The sequence below is a fragment of the Meleagris gallopavo genome, chromosome 11, assembly GCF_000146605.3.
Source record: "Meleagris gallopavo isolate NT-WF06-2002-E0010 breed Aviagen turkey brand Nicholas breeding stock chromosome 11, Turkey_5.1, whole genome shotgun sequence".
Lineage (NCBI taxonomy): Eukaryota > Metazoa > Chordata > Aves > Galliformes > Phasianidae > Meleagris > Meleagris gallopavo.
This window is the reverse complement of record NC_015021.2, coordinates 21,037,647-21,059,416: the sequence shown is the minus strand read 5'-3', so window position 1 is coordinate 21,059,416 and position 21,770 is coordinate 21,037,647. Positions and strand designations below refer to the sequence as shown.

Below are 21,770 nucleotides of genomic sequence, written 5' to 3'. Positions count from 1 at the left end.
TCTGAAAGGCTGAGAGATTACATTTTCTGTGGAAGTACAGAAAGATGGCTTTTTCCATGGCTCAGTGAAGCTTTTTGCACGTGTCACCCCCATTTATTCATAGCTTTGTTAGAGAAGTGCATGAGGTGAGCTCCTCTCTTAGACATAATGTTGCGTTCTTTCAGAATGAATAGCTTCCTGCTGGGTCAAGAAGAGCACGGGTTGTTTTTGTGTCTGCGTGTATGCGTACGCCCAGGTAAATAGCATGCTTTCAAATAAATCAGGCAACGTTAAGCCCTTCGCAAGTCTGATTCTGTTCTTGCTCAGAAGGAGGTTTGCCTCTGAGCTGAGAAGGCAATGTGGAGAAGCAGAGCCTCCACATTAACTTTGATTTCATTCAAGCTCATCCTTTGGAAAAACAGCTGATCCACCAGAATACTGTGAATACCACATCTGTGAACACCAGCGACTGTTGCTACCGTGTATGATTACCATGAAACTACTTTGAAAAATCTGAGCGGTAAAGAGCAGGAGCCCTAGATTCATCTCCCTGGAATCCATCCAGCTTTCATGAGCGCATTTGGAACAAGAGGCTAATTGCAGCCGTTCCTGACATCCTGAGCATCTTCCATCGTTGATACACTATGAAGGAGAATGCTTTGGGCTGCGACCGCTGAAGTCGGGAGCTCGACTGAACTCCTTGCTCGCAAGGGTTTGCTGCAGCAGTGGGGTGGGAGGCGGAACGAGGCTTCTAGGAAAATTGATGAAAATCAGCAGGAGCTCTGTTTAGACTTTGGATCGGTGTCCTGTAGAACAGCTACAGACATCTCCACGTCGCTGCTGCCAGCATTCATGATCTCCTGGCACGAGGCACAGGGAATGTTCAAAATGCAGCTGAAGGCGGTTGTCCAAAACTTACTTGGGGAGAGGAATAAGGCTGTAGTCAGCAGCGTCGTAGAATCATTAAGTTTGGAAGAGTTTAAGATCATCCAGTCCAACCATCAATTCATCCCTACTGAGTTGCATCCCTCAGTGCCACATCTTCACCGTTCTTGAATATCTCTACAGATGGTGCCCTGAGAGGTTGCGGATACCCCATCCCTGTAGGCATTCAAGGCCAGGCTGGATGTGACTGTGCAGCCTGGTCTAATGGTTGGCGACCTTGCTCACGGCAGCGGGTTGAACCTAGATGATCTTTGAGGTCCTTTTCACCCCAGGCTATTACACGGTTCTGTGATTCGTTCAGTGGTGACTTTACCACTTCCCTAGGCATCCTGTGCAACTTTCTGAGAATAAATTTTCACTAGTGAGTGCCATTGCCACTCATTCCTGTTCCTCACTCTTTTGTGCCGTTTCTGCTAAAGGACTGGGGAGGCAGCAGGGCTGGGAGGTCTGTGGGCTCTGGGCGATGGCGGAGGAAGGAGGAGATTGAATGCAGTTCCCATGAGGCATCCGATGCAGATGTTCCAAAAACTCCACCGAAAGAAACTTTTTTCCCCACTGGTTATATAAGAAGTGCAAGTGAAGTGATGTGAATCCTCCTCGAGGTATTAGTCATAGAGCAGGCACTGTCTTGAAACATCTCCAGTTGACACATCTGTACTTTGAAAAGGAATCGTTTGGCTGTGGTGGGTCTTGTGAGTGCGGCTCGTGGAGATGTGAATCCTCACTGGCACTTTTCCTCTTGTGAAGCATTTTGCAGCCTTCTATTATGTATTCCTCCTAATTGTTTGGTATTGGAAAACTTGGTCGGCAGGGAGTTGCTTTTATCTCTCTGAAATGACAAATACAATCTTCATTGAAAGGGAAACGGTTTCTTCAGATTTATAGATTTATAAGTCTAAGAATCTGCATGAGTAACTTTAATTAAATTCATTTTCCTGCAGTGCTTCTCTTTGTTTCAGTTACTTGAATCTCTACATGTGTTGCTCCTCCTCGCTTTTCAATTTGCTTGCAACATGTTATTTAAATGCTTGTCAGCTGCCTAAGAGAAGCAGGTATTATTTCAGATGTGGTGCAGGAGGAGGAGAAAAAAGAAAAGGAGAGAGATGTCATGGCCTTTACGATTTTTGTTCTTTCTGTGAGCAAATATAAGTCAGCACCCACCTACCTGATTTGAGCGGCAGATCAAAACAAAGATAATTGATAACAATAACAGGGCTGTTTTCTTTGTCCTTTGGTTGTGTAAATGGAAGACCGCACGATAGTGATAAGAATACTTTGAATATCATTAAGTAGGTTATTAAAGTGCCTGGGGGGATTGTTCACCTACTAAGTCTTGGTATTAGCTTCATATATATGTGTAGTAGCAATGCCAAAACGAGTAGAGAGGAAAATTCTTTTGCCTACTGATACGTTTTAGCTGCAGAAAGATGAGTGGCAGAGATAGCACTGAGTTTTCTATCAGGGCTGAGGAGTATTTTGATGCAGAAGAAAAAATAAAAATGGCTTAGAAATATTGTGGAATGGCAATGTTTTGTGGAAAGGAGATGTGAGTCGTCTAGCTATGACTTTACTGCAATAGAAAACAGTCATACACAAAGAGAGAATTGTTTTATCAAAGAAGCAGCGTATCCCTATGGAGATTTAAAAAGGAATCGTGGTCTCTGAGCTACTGGAGATTAAGAGGCAGACGAATGAGAGTCGAGTGAAGAGAAAAGCAGTTTTGTTCTCGCACGGAGTGCGTGCCTGGTTCTTTCATTTCAGCCAGCAACGACTTCTTTTTCATCCAGGAAAAATCCAGGAATTATGGAAATTAAACTTCTTAATGTGCTTTGCTTTTTCCTTGCTGACCTACTCTTAACGAATTTGCAAAGAAAATATGATAACTATGTATGTCTAAAAAAAGGAAAACCGCTGCACAGAGAGATTGAAGGTAAAAGAAATGAAATGATTTCCTGATCTGCCCTCTGAGCAGCGCAGTGGGTCTGGAGGTGGTGCTTTGATGGAAACGGCCAAAAGAGGTGTGGCAGTGCTGCGTTACAGCAGGAAGGGTGTTTGCACTGTGACCTTCTCTTCTCGACCATCATCGTTTGCTCCGTTGTTTGCCTTCATTTTTTAAAATGTATTTAGCTATCTGTTGGAAATGAGGAAAGGAAACTTTCTGTTGGTAGGTAAATGCCAGTGAAGTATTTGTTCGGTCTGGTACAAAATGCTCAAAATGCTGAGAGACACCAACAATAAAACACCAGGTAGAGGCGATTAGAAGACGAGCCATCTTAGCTGAATACTCATTAGTTTTCTGGGTAAGTCAAAGGACAGTTATCACTGTGTTAATATGCAGACTATTTGTTTAAGGAAGGACAAAGACATCAAACTGTGAAGATAAGCTCTGAATTATCATAAAGTCCATTTCACATGAGAAAACGGTATTCTAATTTGAAAGGAAATATTCATGAGCCATCTTAGTTTATGATTTGAATACAATACGCTGAAACCTGTTAATAAGAGATGAGTGGGATTTCTTTTTCCACCATCGCAACAGGTGGCCGTGTAATACAGTCTTAACAAAGTAGCCTTTCAATAATAACATCATGAGTTTTAAGAGAAGTTTCCAGTGCTCATCGAGGATACAGCAATAAGATCTTACCTTGCGTGGGAAGAAATTAGAGATGTTTCCAAACGCTGATCAAATCTGAGAGGCAGACTTACACTGACTTTGGTCAGTTGGGTTACGTTTGAGCGAAGCTGTGAGGGTCGTGCGGTTTCAGACTGTGGGTGTTTGCATTTTAATCAAGGAGAAGAAATGAATATTGATAGAATTGGAGGAAGTTGATGTGAACTCTCATGTTATAGAGTCAGTAGGGAAATTCTGTGTTTGTAGGTGGGATGCGGACAATACCAGTAACGAATATTAACAACTTGTGAAAGCTCTTTAATTGCAAAAACTCGCCAAATGCTTTTATTTAACCTTTCTCACACAAAGATAAAATGCGAGAGTAAACATAATGAGCATAAACTTGGTTTGGATGAGAAACAGGAATTCTAATTCAAACGTGCAGAAATATTTGTAAGCAATTTGGCCCTATATATGACTTTCTGACCGTATTCTATTCCAATGAGTTTCTTCTAAATTTGTGACTGGCTTAATAATCTTAGTTTTCAATTTCTGATGCTTCTCATTTCGTTTAAGTGAGTGATTAATCTGCAGAATAAGGCTGTGCTTGTCCTTGGTGCAGTGCCCACAGAACTCACAGCACGGCCGCTCCTTTTCATCTTTTTTCAAAATAATGACCCATTCAGATTTAGCGCATCAGATGGTCAATGTCTGGGTGATGTCTTTTTAAGTGAGATATCCAGGTTGGAGAAATCTAGAGGAAAGAAAATGTCAAAACCGTTGTTAGCTAATTTTTTTTTTTTTCCAAAACTCTGCTTGTAAGAGAAAGTTTGAGTTGAAAACTGAGATTTCTTTCACCCTTGTCTTTAAAAGAAGGCTCTAGCCTCTCAGGGATAGCTCAGATTGCGCTCCGTTACGCTCACAGGGAAGTTCTGCTGCACCTGACGTACAGCCAGTTACTTGGCATGGGAAGTAATGAGCTTTTTTAAAATTTCATTTTGTATTTACAATATAGAGCAGTGCTGTTGAAGAAGATTAGTGAGTGATGGTCAACCGCAGTAGAAAGTGTGGAGGAGAAAACATGCTGGGAGAAGAAATGTTGATTTTTTTGAAGAGGCTGAATGTTGTTGGTGCTGATATAGGAATGATCACAGTGTTGAACCTAAACGCCGAAGAGGAAAGAATAGCAGAGTCAAAGAGCAAATTTAGTTTGGTCTAACAAATGGCAGGAGAAGCATCTCCTGCGTGGGCTTTACCCTATGCCCACTGCCCTCAACTGGGAACTTCTGAGGCTCCTTCAGGTTGCATCTGAAGCAGTTCAGTGCAAGGTGGACTTTCTGGGGTCCCATTAGCTGCCACTTCTGACCAGACGAACTCTGAGTTGTACGTCACAGTTGAATCTACATAGGTCACAGTTAATATTTTCCTAGCACTGCTGCGAAGCAGTGGGTCATCCTTACCCGTGCAGATTTTTACAAGTACGGCGTGCAAGCTCTTGTTCATTGCCGGTCGAAGTTCAAAGCTAATGGTTGTGACCACACTGAGAAATAAACAGCATTTTGTAGCTGATAAACTTCTCGGTCAAATAGCGTTGCCGTACTCTTTGCATTTGCTGTAGTTTCCTAGGAAATAAGTAGGAAGCATTACTTTTGGAGCAACCTACACATTTAATTGACTTTGCGATAATGAATTTTTTTAGCATAAGGGAGTATATGAAATTATACGTTATTCAGTATGTCCACTATGTTACCTAGAGAGCATAAGAATGGAAAGGAATAAGTGGTGTAAGTGGATATCTGGTTATGAATGAGATAAAGACTGCGAATACACTCAGGTTTGTCTTTCTCCTGCTGCGACTGCTCTCTCCAACACAAATGGATGAGATGACCTTCCCCTTGCAGAAAAAAGACAAAGTGTGTAAAGAGAAGTGTATAATTTATAAGGTGTTCTCCATAGATAAGAATAAATACGCTACATAAATCACATCCCTGCACGGGTCAGGAACCATTTTCAACGCCGTGAAGCACGGACTGCCAGTGTAGCACGTTTCCAGCAGTGCGTTGCACGAAACGTATATCTGCCACAAAATGAAGATATCATTGTATAGTTTTTGTATACAGTAACTTATTTTCCGTTTAATAGTCTCTGTAGGCATCAGCACGTGCTTATCAGGGTTTTGGGGAGGCACCTATTGAAAATCAGAGAACGGCTTGGGTTGGAAGGGACTTCAAAGATCATGTAGTTCCAAGATTCTGCCGTGGGCAGGTTTGCCAGCCACTAGAGCAAGCCATATTCTCCAAGTCTGGCATCTGCGGGTGTGGAAGCGCACGTGTTTGCGTATTCAACTAATTTAACGATCGTCTCTTTTAAAAATACAAGTTCAAACATAACTCGGAGCAATCAAACTACATCCAGAGCATATTATTACTAGCGAAACTCCAGTCTCCTGAGCTTTAATTAGGAATACCCCGGTGCAGGTTGTCACAAGAATGCCAAAGTAGCTGTAACGAGCGTGGCTGCTATTTGTCATGGCCACAGCTTCTCCGAACAGCGAGCAGTAGCGGAGCACAAAATTACAGCTAACCGAGCAACGAGGAGAGGCAAGATGATTCACAAGTACTATCCCCCTACTTGGAGATTAATTGAGTGAAAGATACTTTCTGTGCAGCCTGAGTTAATGAGTACAACCAATCATTCTGCTGAAACTCATAACGCACGCGTCCTGATTGCTTTCCAGGGAGGAAGGAAATCTCGGACAGCTTTTGTTGTGCTGCCGCTTGTTATCTGCTGCTAGACGGTGTCGGGGGACTGAAAGACAAGATAGTTGACAGGCAGGTAAGGAATTTGGCATTTTGTAATTATGAGAAATGCTATGTAAAGAAATAACCCAGTGAGCACTATGGCATTTAACTGTCACTCCGTCAAGCTTTCCCAGACCACGCAGGTAACTCAGAGTAGAAAGTTTTTTTTTTTCTTACTCCAGCGATGAAATGGTTAAAAACTATAACTCATGTTAGCATTCTCCTTTGATAAGGCAAAAAGTGTAGCTGACCTCCTGAAGAGTCTCAAAAGTCTGCTGCTGCTTTCCAGTTGTGTTTAAAAGTATAACTAACTTGAGCAGCAATTATTTTACTGTTAATATTGTTAATCTTGGTAAGGGAGCAAGGTGCGTGAGCCAGGGAAAGGAGACCGCTGTTCAGATGTCACAGGGTGTTTGGGCCAGAGACAGAATGTAAGCAGAAAACTCTAACAGGATAGCAGCTATAATATTTTAAGGCAGTAGAAACGCTGGTGCAGTCTAAGCATGGGAGCGTTGCTTCCTGCCATTCCCTCGCAAGCAGAAAGGAATTGGTGTGTGTCTCGGTGTTGGCTTTGGTTTTCTCTGGCCTTTGAGAACTTTGGCAGAAGTTCCTTTCATGTCAGTGCCAGCAGTGAGCACTGCTCAGACTGTCTGAAGTTATGGACAACATCTGGTGCTAAACGTGAGGGTTTTCCTTTCTTTAATCTCTTTTTTTAATATATATATATATTTTTTTTTCCACACCCTTTTCCTCTCGAGATCTCAGGCTTCCTTCCCTCTTAGTAGGAAATAGCGCCCTTCCCTCAAATGAAGGGGGAAGGCTTCTCTTAGAACTTAACGCCACAGATTTACTTAGGATTCTGAGAAAGATCCATTTTTGCAGCGCTGGGAAGAAGAGAGCAAAAGGAAGTACAAAACAAACAACTATCATTTTGCGATATTGGTTCCGTGCCACAGGTAAAATTTACACTAATTAGAAATCATCTGGAGGCTGTGCAGCAGATTGAGTCTTCAGCTGGAAGTGCTTCGTGACAGGTGGCTTACCACAAAGCAACATCACAATTACCTAGCATTGCTTGACTTGGGTAAACTCTCATAACTACTCTTGTTGTTTAATGAACTGTGCATGTATTCACACCTCCCTACAGTAGGCCACGCTCATCAGTCAAAATGTTCAAAGTGTGTAAGTTTGTAAGAAAGCTTGTAAGTATGAAAGCTTGTAAGTTTGCTTGTAGGCTTGAAAGCTTATTTCTAAGGTGCTAAGATTGAAAGTTTATATACTCATTGGAAAGTTTCTAAATAAACGTGAAAGTAAGTTTGAAAGTTTTTCTGTATGTTTGAAGTTTGACAGTTTGAAGCATGCTTGTAAGACTGAAGTTTAGAAGTTTATCTAGCTGTGCGTTTCAAGATTGAAAGTGTGGAAGTAGATTTGAAAGTCTGAAAAATTGAAATTTTATTTTATTTTATTTTTTTTAAGTCTGAAGGTTTGAACATTGCCTGGAACTTTGAAAGTTTGTCTGTACCTTTGAAGTTCAAAAGTAAGTTAGAATTTTCCAAGTTCTAGTTTCCTAACTACATTCTAAGCGTCCGGGTTTCTAAGTTCTAATTTTCTGAGTAAGTTCAAAGTTTCCAAGTTTTAAGTTCTGTGTCTAAGCTTCTAAGTAACTTATAAGTATCAAAGTTCTAATTTTCTAAGTCAGTCAGTTTGTAAGTTAGTTTCTAAATTTCTACATTTCTAACATAGATTCTAAGTTTCTATATTTGTAAGTTACTAGTTCTGTAAGTTTAAAAATGTGAAGTCTGAAAGTTTGTGTTTCTAAGTAAGTAAGATTGAAGGCTTGAAGTTTGAATGTTCAGGGATCTAGTTTTCTAAGTGCTAATTTTCCAAGTAAGGTGGTTTCTTAGTTATTTTCTAAGTTTCTAGGTTTCTAAGTTTGAAAGCTTGAAGCATGCAAGTTTCTTGGTTTCTAAGTTGGTATCTTGCTTTCTAAGTTTGAAAGATCGAAGATTGCACATAAGTTTGAATGTATGTCTGTAAGTTGGGAAGTTTCAAAGTTTGTATCCTTGAAGGCTGAAAGATAGCAAGTTTGAAAGATGGAACATTTGTCTGTAAGTAAGTCTGACAGGGTAAGATTGAGAGTAAGATTTCACTTTCTAAGAGTACAGGTTTGAAAGAAGTTCAAGTTAGTTTCTAAGTTAGTTTGAAGTTAGTTGTAAGTGAGTGTGCCTTACCTTTACTTGTTGATCTTTTTTCATAGTGTTTCCTGTTGCTCTGCCTGATGATCCCCCCCACAATCATCCTTTTCTTCATTCTTCCTTACCTGCATTTACCCAGATGTCAGTTATGTTTTCTGTTACTGCTCCTACCTGTAAAGAAACCTGAAACGCAGAGGTCATCTTTTAGCTCTTACAGCAACTGGCTTTGTGAGCTAAGCTCTGTTGTGAAAACAAACAACTGAGGAACCACAATTAATAGTGATTTTTTCACCCTGTTATATACGACAAGACCTGGTTGAATGGGCTTGAGTAGATCCTTAGCCCTACACTTCTTAACACCATTGTATCTCAGTTGTTAGTATTATCTACTTACCTTCCCTCACAAATCAGACTTGAACAAACCCCTAGAAATTTTATCCAATTGCAACAAAATCCCCTTCCACCCTTAATTTTCCTTAGGAGCAGTTTTAGGAGTCAAGCTAACCTTGTTTTGCACAAATTTCTATGAAACACAGGAAATTTCACCCCAGTAAATTCACTACTTAAACACCTTCACATCAAGCTTGAGTGATAATGCTCTTCACATACATTATCCTATTCCCAAATCCCAACAAGAAAGAAGAACTTCACCATTAGATGCTCCTGTAGTAATCTTGTTCCTTACCCTTTTCTGTTACAAATCCAAGCAACAAGCAGCAGTATTCTACTTCCTTTTTCAACTTTTATTCTGATTCCTAGTAGCTTGTTTCACCATTCTAACTTGAGTGCACAGCCAGCTGGTAGAACACCTATTCGAGCAACTGGCCTCTCATACATTCCTTGTGATCTTGCAAGTGCTCTTCCCTGTAATTAGAACCAGAAAAGATAGTTACTCATTAGAGTAGTCTAACAGTCTAATAACATTGGTCTTGTTAACTAAAGATTAAGGGTCACACTCTTCTTTGAATGCTTTATAGGATGGAAACAACTTCAGTGGTTTCCGAGAAAAGTTCACTGCGAAAGACTGGTTTTTTGAGAGCTACAGATGAACCTCTGATATGTCCCTAGCAAAGCAAACCCCACACCAGCCCCAGTACAAGAAATCCCAACCAAACCAATAGAGACAAGCCTATCCCTTAAAACATGACAATCCTGCTGAGTTCTAACCACACAACATACATACTCACCCCATCAACAGTAGCTACCTCGCTTTGTCCAAAAGTGAAAAGAAACAATGAAAAACACTGGAAACCAATACTCTAAAACAGAGTGTAACCCATACCTTATTACTTACTAATTTCCCCAACTAGGAATGCAAAAAAGTCACTAACACACATCCCCAAGTAGAATCATAGTGGTTAAAAGGGACTTCTAGAGACTTAAGTCCAATTCACCTTCTAAAGCAGGTTCCATGCAGCAGATCACACAGGAAAAACATCCAGACTTCTTTCAAAAATCTCTTGAAGAAGAAATTCCGTGACCTCTTTGAGCAGGCTGCTCCAGTACTCAATTGTCCTAGGAAAGAAAGACTTTCAAAAGCTTATACGCAGCTTCTACACTCTAGCTTCTACTTGTAGCTACTTACCCTGTCAACATACACCAGTGAAAAAAGCTTGTCCCCGTACCAAAAGACCATAAATAACACCAAAAGCACACAAAAAGAGCCTTGCTAAGTTTAATAACCACCCACACCCCGTTACATACCTCAACACCAAATCCATCACAACATACCCCATGCTTTTAAAAAGAGAGACAGCAGTTTCACCAAGACACAACCACTACAGGCAAGCCATCCACAAACCCAGAACTCCACACTGCAGCTCTCAGCCCTCAATCTGCCTTTTTATACCGCCTTCAGACACAGCACTTCCAACGAGGCAATCAGCCACGTCCAATGAGAAATGGGAGAGCCTCTCTCTATTGGCTGACAGTGATTGCACTGCAGCTGTAGGTTTTCCCACAGCAAAGTGTTAACAGGTGAGCAGCGAGCAACAGCTGAGCAACAAATTGAACCTTCTGTTCGAGTACTGGCGTGACTCAGGCTGCTCAAGGTCATGCAAATTTTTTGACATGCTGTATTGTCAAACCATACGATCACACATAGTTTGAGGTGTTTTTATAGTACAAGTATTACTAGCTTGATAGAAGCTCTAGAGGATAATCTAGCATACTGAATTTGATCTTAGATTTCTTGATTCCTTACTGCAGGTACTAAAATGAATCTGCTTAATGCTGTGGGAATCCTTATGTTGGTTTGCTTGGATCACAAAAAACTGGGAGATCAAAACATTGCTTTAATTATAGTCTCTTCTTAATTCCTATCATCTTAAAATGACAATGGTAGTACTATTTTACTTAATGGTATGAAGCATAAACTCTTTCAGCAATAGCTGTTGCTACATACCTTGGAATTTCCCTAAGTGACTCCGAGGTTATGTTCTGTCTCCCATGTCTGTATACTCACATTCTCAGTGGTTGTGTACTGTAAAGAGTTAATGACCCCTTTCTTTTTTCTAAGAACACTAAAGCTCAATTAAAGTAAAAAGAGATTTTAATGAAATACAACTTGGTTTTACATCTCATCAGTAATATCTCTTTGCAACCTACTGAGGATTGCATCTCTGCTATGGAAGATTTATTTTAAAAAAGTTAAAAACAGACTATAGCCTTAAGCCCTCTTGTCACTGAGTAAACAAAGATCACCACATACCCCTCAGACCATAAATAGCACCAAGGATGCAGAGTTGGTGCTGGCTGATAAACTTTGCCAGGTAGGAAAGTTGGAAGGAGTGAAAACCTTTTGCAAAGTCAGCTTCTAGTGGTTGGTTTTAATTAAAAAATTTAATTAAAAAAATAATAATAAAATGCCAGAATGTATTAAATAAAATGGTATTTCATTCATGCTTTTTAATGTAATTTTCAGGAGCGTTCATGTTACTGGGCATCTTGTTGCTGACTTCTTTGGTCTAAGAACAAGTCACGCGATGTGCAGAAGTCATAGTTCAATGTTAATAAGCTTTGTGGTTTTACATATCTTCTCTTTTTTTCTTTTAAGCAGTACAAACCAATTGTATCCAAATACAGTGTGGTGTTAATTACAGTTTATCACTCATCATTCAAAACCATTGTGAAATATGGACCTACGCTCTCAAATGAAATCATGGCAGAAAAATTTAAGAACTTTCACAAGGGGAGATGGGACTGAGTGTTGAGCAGGACTGTTAAAAAGATAGCAGGAAGGAAATGTAATAAGTAAAATGAGTTGGTGTTATTTCTGAGCTGCAATCTGGTCGCTCTGTTTTGCTTTGCCTTTTTCTCTTGTTTGTTTGAGAGAGAGATTGGCAAAGGCTGTTTGAAGAGAAGAATTTCTTGTTAGAGAACGCAAAGCAATCTAAAAACGTAATCTGAGGTGTAATCATCTTCCCACTCTGTTTGAATAGCTGTTTTGTAGTGGGTTTCCTCAAGGAGGTTTGTATTTAATGCTATTTTCCCACTCTGTCATTCAGATGTAGGACAAACATTAATCTAATAACTTACGCAATCAAACTTAAATTTGGGGTTTGAGCCACAGAATTTCAATCAGCGTATAACCCCATCAGAAAAACCCATGGCCTTGTTTCAACTCAATGTCTACAAAGAAACACCCTAAAATTACCAACAAAATCTATCACGTCGTGATTGCTGACCCAGCACTCTGAAAAAGGCTCTTCCACGCTTCTGTCTGAGACTTGCCTCTGGGCATTGTTAAGAAAGATCATTTTGCTGAACTTCTTCAATTTAACTTGGCCTACCTGTCCTATAGAGGCCTAGGGTGGCAAATGAAAAGCCCACAAAGATGGCAGGGTGTTTTAGTGCTGGAGTATGCAGCGGCATGACAAGATGGAGCCTCTGTAAAAAATATATTTATGTTTTTAATGAAAGGTGAGGGCCTGTCAGAGGTGTATGATTGAATACCTAACGTTTTCCTGTTGCATAAGAAAGAAATCAAGTTCAACTTATAAGGAAGTGCATGTGATGGTTTACTTCAAAAAAGACAAAACAAAACAAAACAACAACAACAAAAAAAAAACATCACAAGAAAACCTTCCCAAGATTTTCCTCTTTCACTGCTTCTATTTGTTTTTCCACAACTGACAGATTTTATGGCAGTTTTTCAGTGCAAACACATCACTCAGGTACAGGAGAGGAGTAGAAATATGGCATGAGTGGAGAATGACTACTAGGCCAGATGGTAGGAAACATAAAGCTCCTCTATATAAGCGAAGAGTTTGTGTTGTAAATACATAACAAATCAGCAAAGGAAAGAGTAAGGCCTTTAAAAATAGACAGTGACATTTCTTAGAGAAAGCAGACGTGGCTTGAAAAAAAACCCAAACCATTTTGTCTGCCTTTAGAAAGGCAAGCATTAAAAAGTGAAACAGAATCTGGATTTCCAAAGATAAGCAGTAGTATTTGAAACAGAAATGAGATCAGGTTAGGAAAGAGAATCTAAAAAAAAAAAAAGACCCCAAAATATTAAAATCGTAGAATCAAAAAAGCACCAAGGTTGGAAAAAAACCTCCAAGATCAGCCATTCCAATTATCCACCTATCACCAATATTTCCCTCTAAACAATGCCCTTCAGTGCATTTAAACATTTCAATGCCTGCATCTGCCTAAATGTTGTGGTATTTTGAAGTCCAAAGAAAGATGGGGGCTCTGTATTCAGACATGAGAGAGAAGCCCAGTAGGAACATTTCCAAGGAATATTCTTGTTCCTGACTTTTCTCATATGTTCCTTGGAAGACAACAAGTGGAGGAGGGTGCGGAAAGGATTTGTTGTGGTACTACGGATTTTGTAGGTAGAACACAAAATATCCACTTTGATCTACTCATCATATCATAGAATCATATCATAGAAACGTAGAATGGCTTGGGTTGAAAAGGATCAGAACGATCATCTAGTTTCAACGCCCCTGATCTCAAATTAACATAGAGTGATAACAGAATTTTTCTTTCAAAGGCAACATCTCTATTTCCAGTAAAAAGCTTGGAATTAACCTTCTTTGTCAAATGCAATTCCTGCTAAAAAATATGACAGTTTATAACAGGGCAGAAAGAAGTTGCATGATTTAATGTTGTGAGAGGCAGGAGTTAAAAAATAATTGAAGGATTAAGTAATCTGGAAGTATCAGACTGAAACTTCTTTGGGAGTTGTGGGATATCATGGGATTTAAGAAGTGATAGTGAAAGAATCACACCTAAGTGTTTTTGCTGCAAGGAAGGAGTAGCACTTGTTTTAAAGTTTACTGTTTGGAAACCCTAACATGTCAAAGTACTCAGTTCAAACTTTAGTGCATTAGTGAAAGGAGGAAAGTTGCATGTGTACATGACTTGGCTTGTTGAAGTCCCGCAAATTATATTTGGTGGGATGCAGTAGACTGTAAAATTGGAAAATGGATATTGTAACTTCATTCAAAGAATGCAAACATGTACGAAGAAATTCAATGTTTCTGTGGGGTTTGTTTTGAAAAGATAATTAATGACCTGTACTTATTTTATTGGAAGAGGAAGAACTTCTGCAAAGCATCTTAGAGCAAATCAATGAGAGAGGCTGCAGTTGTCACGTAGCGTTCACAGCGCCGTCAGATGAATAACCAGTTTTAGCTTCTCGGTAAATCAGCAGAAAGTTAACTCCTTAATAGCGTGAATAACAGGCAGATGTGTATACATTTTATATTTAAAAAAAAGAAAATGAGAATGAAATAACTACAATTCAGGCATCCAGGCAGAATAGATAATTATGCATGGCATGTTAATGAGAGAATGACCTGAAACAAAGGCTGGAATGGTGTGGGCAAGCTGCAAGCTCTCATACTGTTAAATAGATCCTCTTAATAACCCGTCCTGAAGAGTAAGTCTGGGATATAATGACTCCTGTTTTAAGTATTACCACTGATTAGGTGGATATTTGTCCTCTGCGGCTTCTTTTCTGAAGTTCATTGTATTTGAACTCCTCTCTGACTTGCTTTGGTTTCAGAAAGAGAGGGTGGGGGTTGTGCATCCTCACGCTGGAAGACCAGAGCAATTCCTGCACCGTTACTGGAGTGCACAGAAACCTTTGGTAGTCTTCTGTCTGTGGACATGGGTCAGCCCAGCGAAGCTGCAAAAAAATCAGTGGAATATCTTTGAGTTGAAATGGATGTGATACAATTACATGACTTACTGTTCAATAATGAATAAAAGAAAAACAAAGGAGAAAAAACTCCAGGTTGCGTCCTGTTTTGTTATACTAATGCTTCATTGTGGCAAATGGTAGGAATTTCATTTGTGTAAGTTACAGCTGTTGAGTTTGACTGTATTCCATAGAAAAATAGATTAATAGCTCTGGTTTAAAGGAGCTGAAAAAAAAATGTTAGTCTTGTCTACTCCTCATCCCCATTTCTTGCAGTGTTTCCTCTTGTCAGCTTTGAATATTTTTTTTGTAATATTCATTTAAAGTAATTAGACACGATATGGCAGTCAGCTGTCACAGTGCTGTCAGCACAATTTCTGTGTTTTCAAACTTTCTGCTGATTTCTGAGTTACGTTCCTTGTTTTTCTCAGCCTAGACCACAGCAGTCTCGTGGTCGTTATAAAATGGCTGTGCTTCCAAATGGCTTTGTTTGATGACACCCAGTGTGTTCAGTGCAGTTGTGGATGCTCACGGAACGACCCAATAAAGGAAAATAATCCACTGAAGCAGGCAGGGGATGTAGGGTTTACTTCTACGAGTGTTTCTCATTGAATAACAGCATATTTTGAGTGACAGTTGAGTGGAAAATTTAAGTAAATCATGCAGAGCTGTACACTGTGTGATGCTCCACTTTGTACTCGTACATTTCCAGTAGCATTTTCTTCGCTTAACTGTTAGGATGTATCCAATAGGAATCTATTTGATAATCAGAGATTGGTGGTCGTGAGCAATTAACTGGAATATTTATCAGTTCAGTCTATGTGAGTTCCTATTATAAATATTGTTTTTGCTTATCTGGCACCAACAATAATAGTTCTGTTTTGACAACTGCATCAATAACATATAATTTACATAACACATACAGATAGCATCAAAAATGTTTGAGGATTGCTCTTTGTCAAAGGTTCCCTATTCGCTGAAACATATTCTTTTAAACTTGTAGGAAAAATAGGTTGTTTTGGGAACATCAAAGCTGTTGTAATCTCTCTGTATGGGGATTCACTCCCCTTTGAAGTTCCTACAGCGGAACTCCTCGGCTTTGTTAGGGTGCCTCACTATTTGCATGTTTATAGAAAATAATAATACAACTGCCAGTCCTCCGTCACTCTCCATTTTTTTTTTCTTTTCCAAATTTCATCTCCGAGACAGCAAATTAATTGGAGGCACCAAGTGATTTAAAAGTCAGAGTCATGGTAACAATTTGCAACGCGTAAAACTTCCCCAAGTGCCCTATTGCTGAAAAGTTGTGAGGCTTTCCCTCTGCTAGCATGACAAGGAAACGCATGAGAAAAGCAGATGAGGGCATCGGCCTTTAAGGAGCACCTCCTTTGCATTCAGTTTTCTGGTCCAGCAAACAAACAGAACCATGCCTGAGCATTCATAATCTTACCCATGTAGGCTCTGGGAGGCTGTGAACTCCCAAGACCCCTCTGTAGTGTACTCAAGTGTTCCTTCTTTACGGTGACTTCATGATCGAGCCTCTGGAAAGGCTTCCAGGATGCAATTCTGTGGGAGACATCCCAGCTGACCTGGCCTCCTCGCATTTGTTAGCTGCTAAAACGTAGGAGATGTGTGAACTGTAGCTCTGTGGCTAGTGGAAAACCTAGATTTCACAGTGTTTACTGAAGCACTGAATTAAAGAAATCTGAATAAACGGCTTATGACAGGGTGGGAGGGACTCTGAAGCCTGGGGAAAATGCTTCAGGTGGGTGTCACTGCTCTTACTTCATTGTTTATCAAGCGATGCATGAATGTCTTTCTATTTTTACTGTAAATATAGCATTAGTTATGTTAAGGAAAGAAAATACCTCTTTTCTGGGTTACTTTTAAGGAAGGTGTACTGAACAAGAAGTCAGTGTATCTTCATGTTTAAATCAAATCTTTGGGACTTGGCAATGTTTTTATATGGCAGTAGGTTTCAGCAATCACTTTGTTCCGAGTGGACGCTCAGAGCAGTGCTGGGTCATCTTCCAGGACTTTTCCCTTGAGTTTTGAGCAAGTATGATTCCGTGTGACGGATTTCAAATATCTATTATTTCTTCAGTTTCTAAATTTGTATGGCTTCTTTCATTTCTATGCTTTTCCATACCTAGTGCAATTCAATAATAATCTGTGGTTGAAGTAATTTGGTCCTGTTCTTTGGCTTTGTTCTGATCCATAAGGGTGACTGTTGCTTTTAATGACTATGTGCATATTCAATAGCTGAGAGCGCATTCTTTTTGCTAACAAATCATATGCAGCGGTATCATATTGTACAGGTATTGCATAAGGGATTTGGGCTTGAGGGTACTGAGGTATGATTATGACAGTACAAGTAGAAAATCACGACTTATAGGAAGGAAACTGTATTTTCCAGAGCTCGAAGCCCATCAGTGTCTCCTGATGTCTCCATCTATGTCATACTGGGGACAAAAGCAAGAAAACCTCTGAATTTCTTGATTTGCAACATGCTTTCATTTCTCTTCGGGGGAGAGAATCTGGTTGCAATGGCAAAAACATATAGCTTTGAAGCTATCACTTATTCAGGATCTTTTGTTCCACGTATGCACGTTTTTCCCTTTTTACTTGCTGATCTGCTTAGCAATACCACATGGCACATGCTTCTCTTGCTGTACATGAATATGTATTCGACATCAGCTGATGTTTTGCCCTTCAATTCTACTGTGCAGATTAGTAAGAAGGTACGGAGCAGATTGGATGGCTAAATTACTGAGGTAGAAATACAATCCAAATTCTCTTTCATTTGCTTCCTCTTGCACACAAAACCACAGGATGATACATTTTGAGCACGTATAAGAAATAGTCCAGATGAGTACCAGAGAGAAGATATATTAAACTATATTTCTTTTTGTGCGTGTTGCTTGGTGTATAATGTACCTCAGTCAATATCAAATGTTGTTTTAAATATCATCCAGAATGTGTATTGGTTTTTGACCTCGACTCATATTTCCAACACTGATGTCGTGTGCACAAAATAAATTGTGCAGCGGTCTGGCATTAACAACCTCATCTTGTGAGTTAAATAAACCAAGAACATTTTATTGGTTATTCAGTTTAGATCTTCTCGTTCTGAGTTCCAATAAGCTGCAGATATGTGCTCTTGCCTGCTCGACTGGATATTGTTTTATGATGTCTCTGGTTTATGTAAGCCTTTGATCTGTATTTTTCTTTAGCATAATTGGATCGAGCTCAGGCTAATTTAAAAAGTAAGAAAAATAATCTTGTTTCAGTAGCATTTTAGGTAGGTTGTCCTCTCATCCAGATTGTCTATTGACTTTAAAGATTGTGTATGTAGAACTTCTGCCTGTTTTTAATTTGACCTTACTATTTCAAACCCTCGCCTCAATGAAATTCCTATCCAAAGGAGGCTGACGTCTCACTTCAGTTATTATGTTTTTCACTTGTTTTAGCCAAAAGAACTCAGTGTCTTCTGCTAAGTTTGTAAATCTGGAAAAGTTGGTTTTCCTACTGATAAGTAAATTCCATGTACTCAGACCTCCACACATAACTTTCTCATCTGTTACTTCAGAAGTACTTTGAATTATTCAATTAGGATGGAGAGGTCGTACCTTGAGCTCAGAAACCATGGCAGAATTCTCTAGTTTCTCAGAAATGACTGGAAGGTTTGCAGCATTGAGGTCAATGCCAGCACCCCTGCTGAAGATCAGTGCATTCACCTATGCCTGTAGCAGTTACTTCAGACCAGAGGTATAATCATACAGTCACACGTGATGAAGAAGCAGTGTCAACAGGGATGCATTTGGAGACACACAGGTCACCAGGCACACGGACAACGTGCTTAGCTTTGTGATGCTGTAAATTTCAGGCTAGGGTTTTCATTTTCTCACTCTCTCTTTTTTTTTTTTAAGAGCAAATAATAAAAAATTCTCTTGATTTTCTTTTTTTAGCCTAGATCTCTTGTTGAATCCTACTGAATTAAATTTAAACTCCGTACAAGATTTCAATGCTTATTTTAAATACAGTTGATCTTGCTTGTATTTACTGTCATTCACTCACAAGCTTGCACCAGCATGTTCACAGCCTCCAGTATTGGTAACTAGGATCACCTTGTGCACCTTATAGCATGACAGATGTCTCTAGGCTTCTTTATGATGGGGGAATATTCATGATTTTTAAGTGGGCCTGTCATACCATGTAGGAAAAGGTTCTGTTTGTATTCATCTTACTGTATTTCTTGCCATTCATAAATCTAAAACAAAACTTTGGAACTTGTTTTCGTCATTGGATGTATTCAGTGGTTTTAGTGCTGTTCTTATCTGAAGAAGCTGTAATCCCCAAATGATGCTATGTCTTAAAACTCATTCTACCATTTCTTTGGAACCTTCAAAAACCATTTTCTATTCCCACTGATCCCTGTGCTCGTTAAAAGTTCTGCACTACCCTTATCTTTCCTACCTGATATGGTTAAACTGGGCTTCTTGTTTCAAAGGTGGGTCTTCCAGCATCTCCCAGAGCCTTCTAGAGCATCTCACAATGTGGTATCATAATGCTGGCTTAAAGCTACCTAAAGTTAAAAAGAAATGCAAAATCAGTGCTAAATATCTCCAACCCTAGAGAAAAACAAATCAAATGTCTTCTGTTTGGGTAAACGCTTCATCACAGCAGTCACTACATTTATCCAGGGGTCTACTCAGTAGTCATAAGAAATGAATTCTACCAAACCCCTTAAAGCTCTTTGGTGGCTTAGTCACAATAAAGGTTCAGGCAGTACTGAGAAGTCCTTGGGCAATCTTTACAGTGGGTTTATAAAGAGAGAAAAAAAGAATGCTTGTCATACCCAAAATATAATGAGGCTCCAGTTCAAAGGAACAATGAGGCACATCCCTAAACTTAAACACAGGAGTGCTCCAACTGAAGCTGGCAAATCCACGCAGGCTTAGCAGTGCTGCAGCTTACGGGAAAGGCATGAAACAGAACAAACCCAGGGCTCCAAAAAAGCAACTCAAGAACACTGAACTGGGGAGAACAAAATGTTACCTTACCAGCAGCAAAACTTTTCCTTCTCTCTGCGGTGCACGTTGAGTTACTAAAGGAAAGAGAGATGAATGCAATAAATTAAGTTCTGTTAATATGCTACTTGTTACTAATTTAACACTGTAGCTATTTTTGACTAAAAAAAAATTGAACCAGTGAAATGCATTTAATTCTCCAAAAAGTAAGCAAACTTTTTCTCAAGCTCTGTGTCCCAAGAAGTATCCAGGGAAGCTGCAGGGATGGAAATATTTTACCATTAGAAATGGCTGTTATGGTGCACTGATCTCAAGAAAACTTATCTTGCAAATGAAAACAAGCATTTACTTAAGCACACACTCACACAAATCAGCAGTTCTTATTCTGGTCGCTAAAATGTTATGTCAGTAATTTCTTTCTTAATTTTTTTAGTTTTGCATGGCTGCTGCTACGCTGCCAATAAATATCCATGGAATAAGTCATCAGGGTTCGCAATGGAACAGGTTGCCCAAGGAGGTTGTGGATGCCCCATCCCTGGAGGCATTCAAGGCCGGCTGAATGTGGTTCTGGGCAGCCTGGTCTGGTGGCTGGTGACCTGCACATAGCAGGGGGTTGGAACTAGTTAATCCTTTCAATACTCCTTTTCAACCCAGGCCATTCTATGATTGGATGATATAGGAGTTGTTAGTGACTTCAGGAAAAGTGAAAAAGACAGAAGGCACAACTTTGTAAATGCAAAGAACGTTTGAGGCTTCACGGTTGTGGGAGCAAATACGAGTTGGGGAAGTATTTTCCTTCAGAGGTGGCAGAACAGAGTAATTGTAGGAATATATATATATTTTTTAGGTATCTGGAGACAAATGTGGACTTTAAATGGAAAATGTATTTGTTTTAAAAACGTTTTTGACTGAATAATGAGTTTGCTAGGGAGTGGTGCCCTGCGGATTGCTGTCTGTAACGGGTAATGGGAGTAATGGGCAAAGGGGTGGTGGGAGAATATCCTTATTTCATTGCACAGCCTGCTGAAGTTTCACCTGTGACACAGAGATGCTCGCTGCTTCCTAAGGTTTCCTAAGGGGCAGCCAGGCGCTGTGCTCACTGCAGTGCCTTGCAACGGCTCTTGCTCTTTTCAGAGGGCCCACATGCAGTCCCAGCAGCCCGCCGTGCAGCAAAGCTCCCACTGCTTTAGCAGAGCTGCATCCTCATTTGTTCCTCTGCTCAGAGAAACCCTGAAACAGATGGGAAAGATGAATAGGATGAGTCACTTTAAACAAAAAGCACTAATGAGAGAAGCGTTGATTCACGGGCATGAATGTAACCCCACCAGTTGTGGATTCGGTGTTGTCAGCTCAGGAAGAACAAACTGATGCTGTAATTTTGCTTGAGAGACTGCTGAAAAGAAATACTGATTGCAGCACTGCTGAGGGGATCCTGGTGTTCTCGCAGTAGGTCAGAGACAGACAGATCTTCTGCACTGATGTGCTTTTTTTTCCCCTGGTTGCTCACTCCTAAGACAGACTGGTTTTGTTAACAGACTGTTTTCTACTTCTTCTGGAGGCTGAGAGCTCAGCATAACTTCTATCATCCAAAATGATTGTTTTCCTATGAATGAGATCCTTTCCTATAGGCTTTTCTATTCCACCTACCTATCCCTCATCAATTTGAGCAGTGTAATGTAAGCCAGAACTGTGCAACAGCATCTTCATAGTTGTTCCCTTTCTAAATGACAGAACAGCCCCATTCCTTGAAACCTGGGCATCCAGCAGTGAGTCTTGCCTGCCCTCCCCAGGATGCTACTACCCCCCACCGCCTCCATTTTGTGGAATAGGATCATGTTGAGTTTAATGACATCTCTGTGCTGTTTCAGGAGTGTTGCAGAGTTTTTTTACTGAGAGGGTTTGGTTGAGTGGTATTGATTTTTATTGCTGCTTTTAAGATTTGGGAGCTGGTTTGATACTAATTTTTTGTAGAACACCTGGGAAGATGGCAGAGTTTCCCAAGCCTAGTAAAGTCTGTTTCAAAATAACAAAAAAAAAAAACAAACAAACAAACAA

At 39.9% G+C, this 21,770-nt stretch overlaps 2 long non-coding RNA genes across 3 annotated transcripts; both read right to left on the bottom strand.

Moving 5' to 3' along the window:
* Positions 1-3,757: 3,757 nt before the first annotated feature.
* LOC104912715 lies at positions 3,758-10,345 on the bottom strand. Of its 2 annotated transcripts, none has more exons than XR_794838.3 (5): positions 10,236-10,345; positions 9,926-10,046; positions 9,217-9,395; positions 4,996-8,714; positions 3,758-4,289 (listed from the first exon to the last, which is right to left on the bottom strand). It is a non-coding gene; the product is annotated as an uncharacterized LOC104912715 (long non-coding RNA). The 2 variants fall into 2 exon arrangements; XR_794839.3 differs by having other exon boundaries at positions 10,263-10,340.
* A 2,741-nt stretch (positions 10,346-13,086) lies between these two features.
* On the bottom strand, positions 13,087-20,941 carry LOC104912714. Its single transcript, XR_004160905.1, has 4 exons — positions 20,751-20,941; positions 19,749-19,792; positions 19,162-19,270; positions 13,087-14,673 (listed from the first exon to the last, which is right to left on the bottom strand). It is a non-coding gene; the product is annotated as an uncharacterized LOC104912714 (long non-coding RNA).
* Positions 20,942-21,770: the final 829 nt, after the last annotated feature.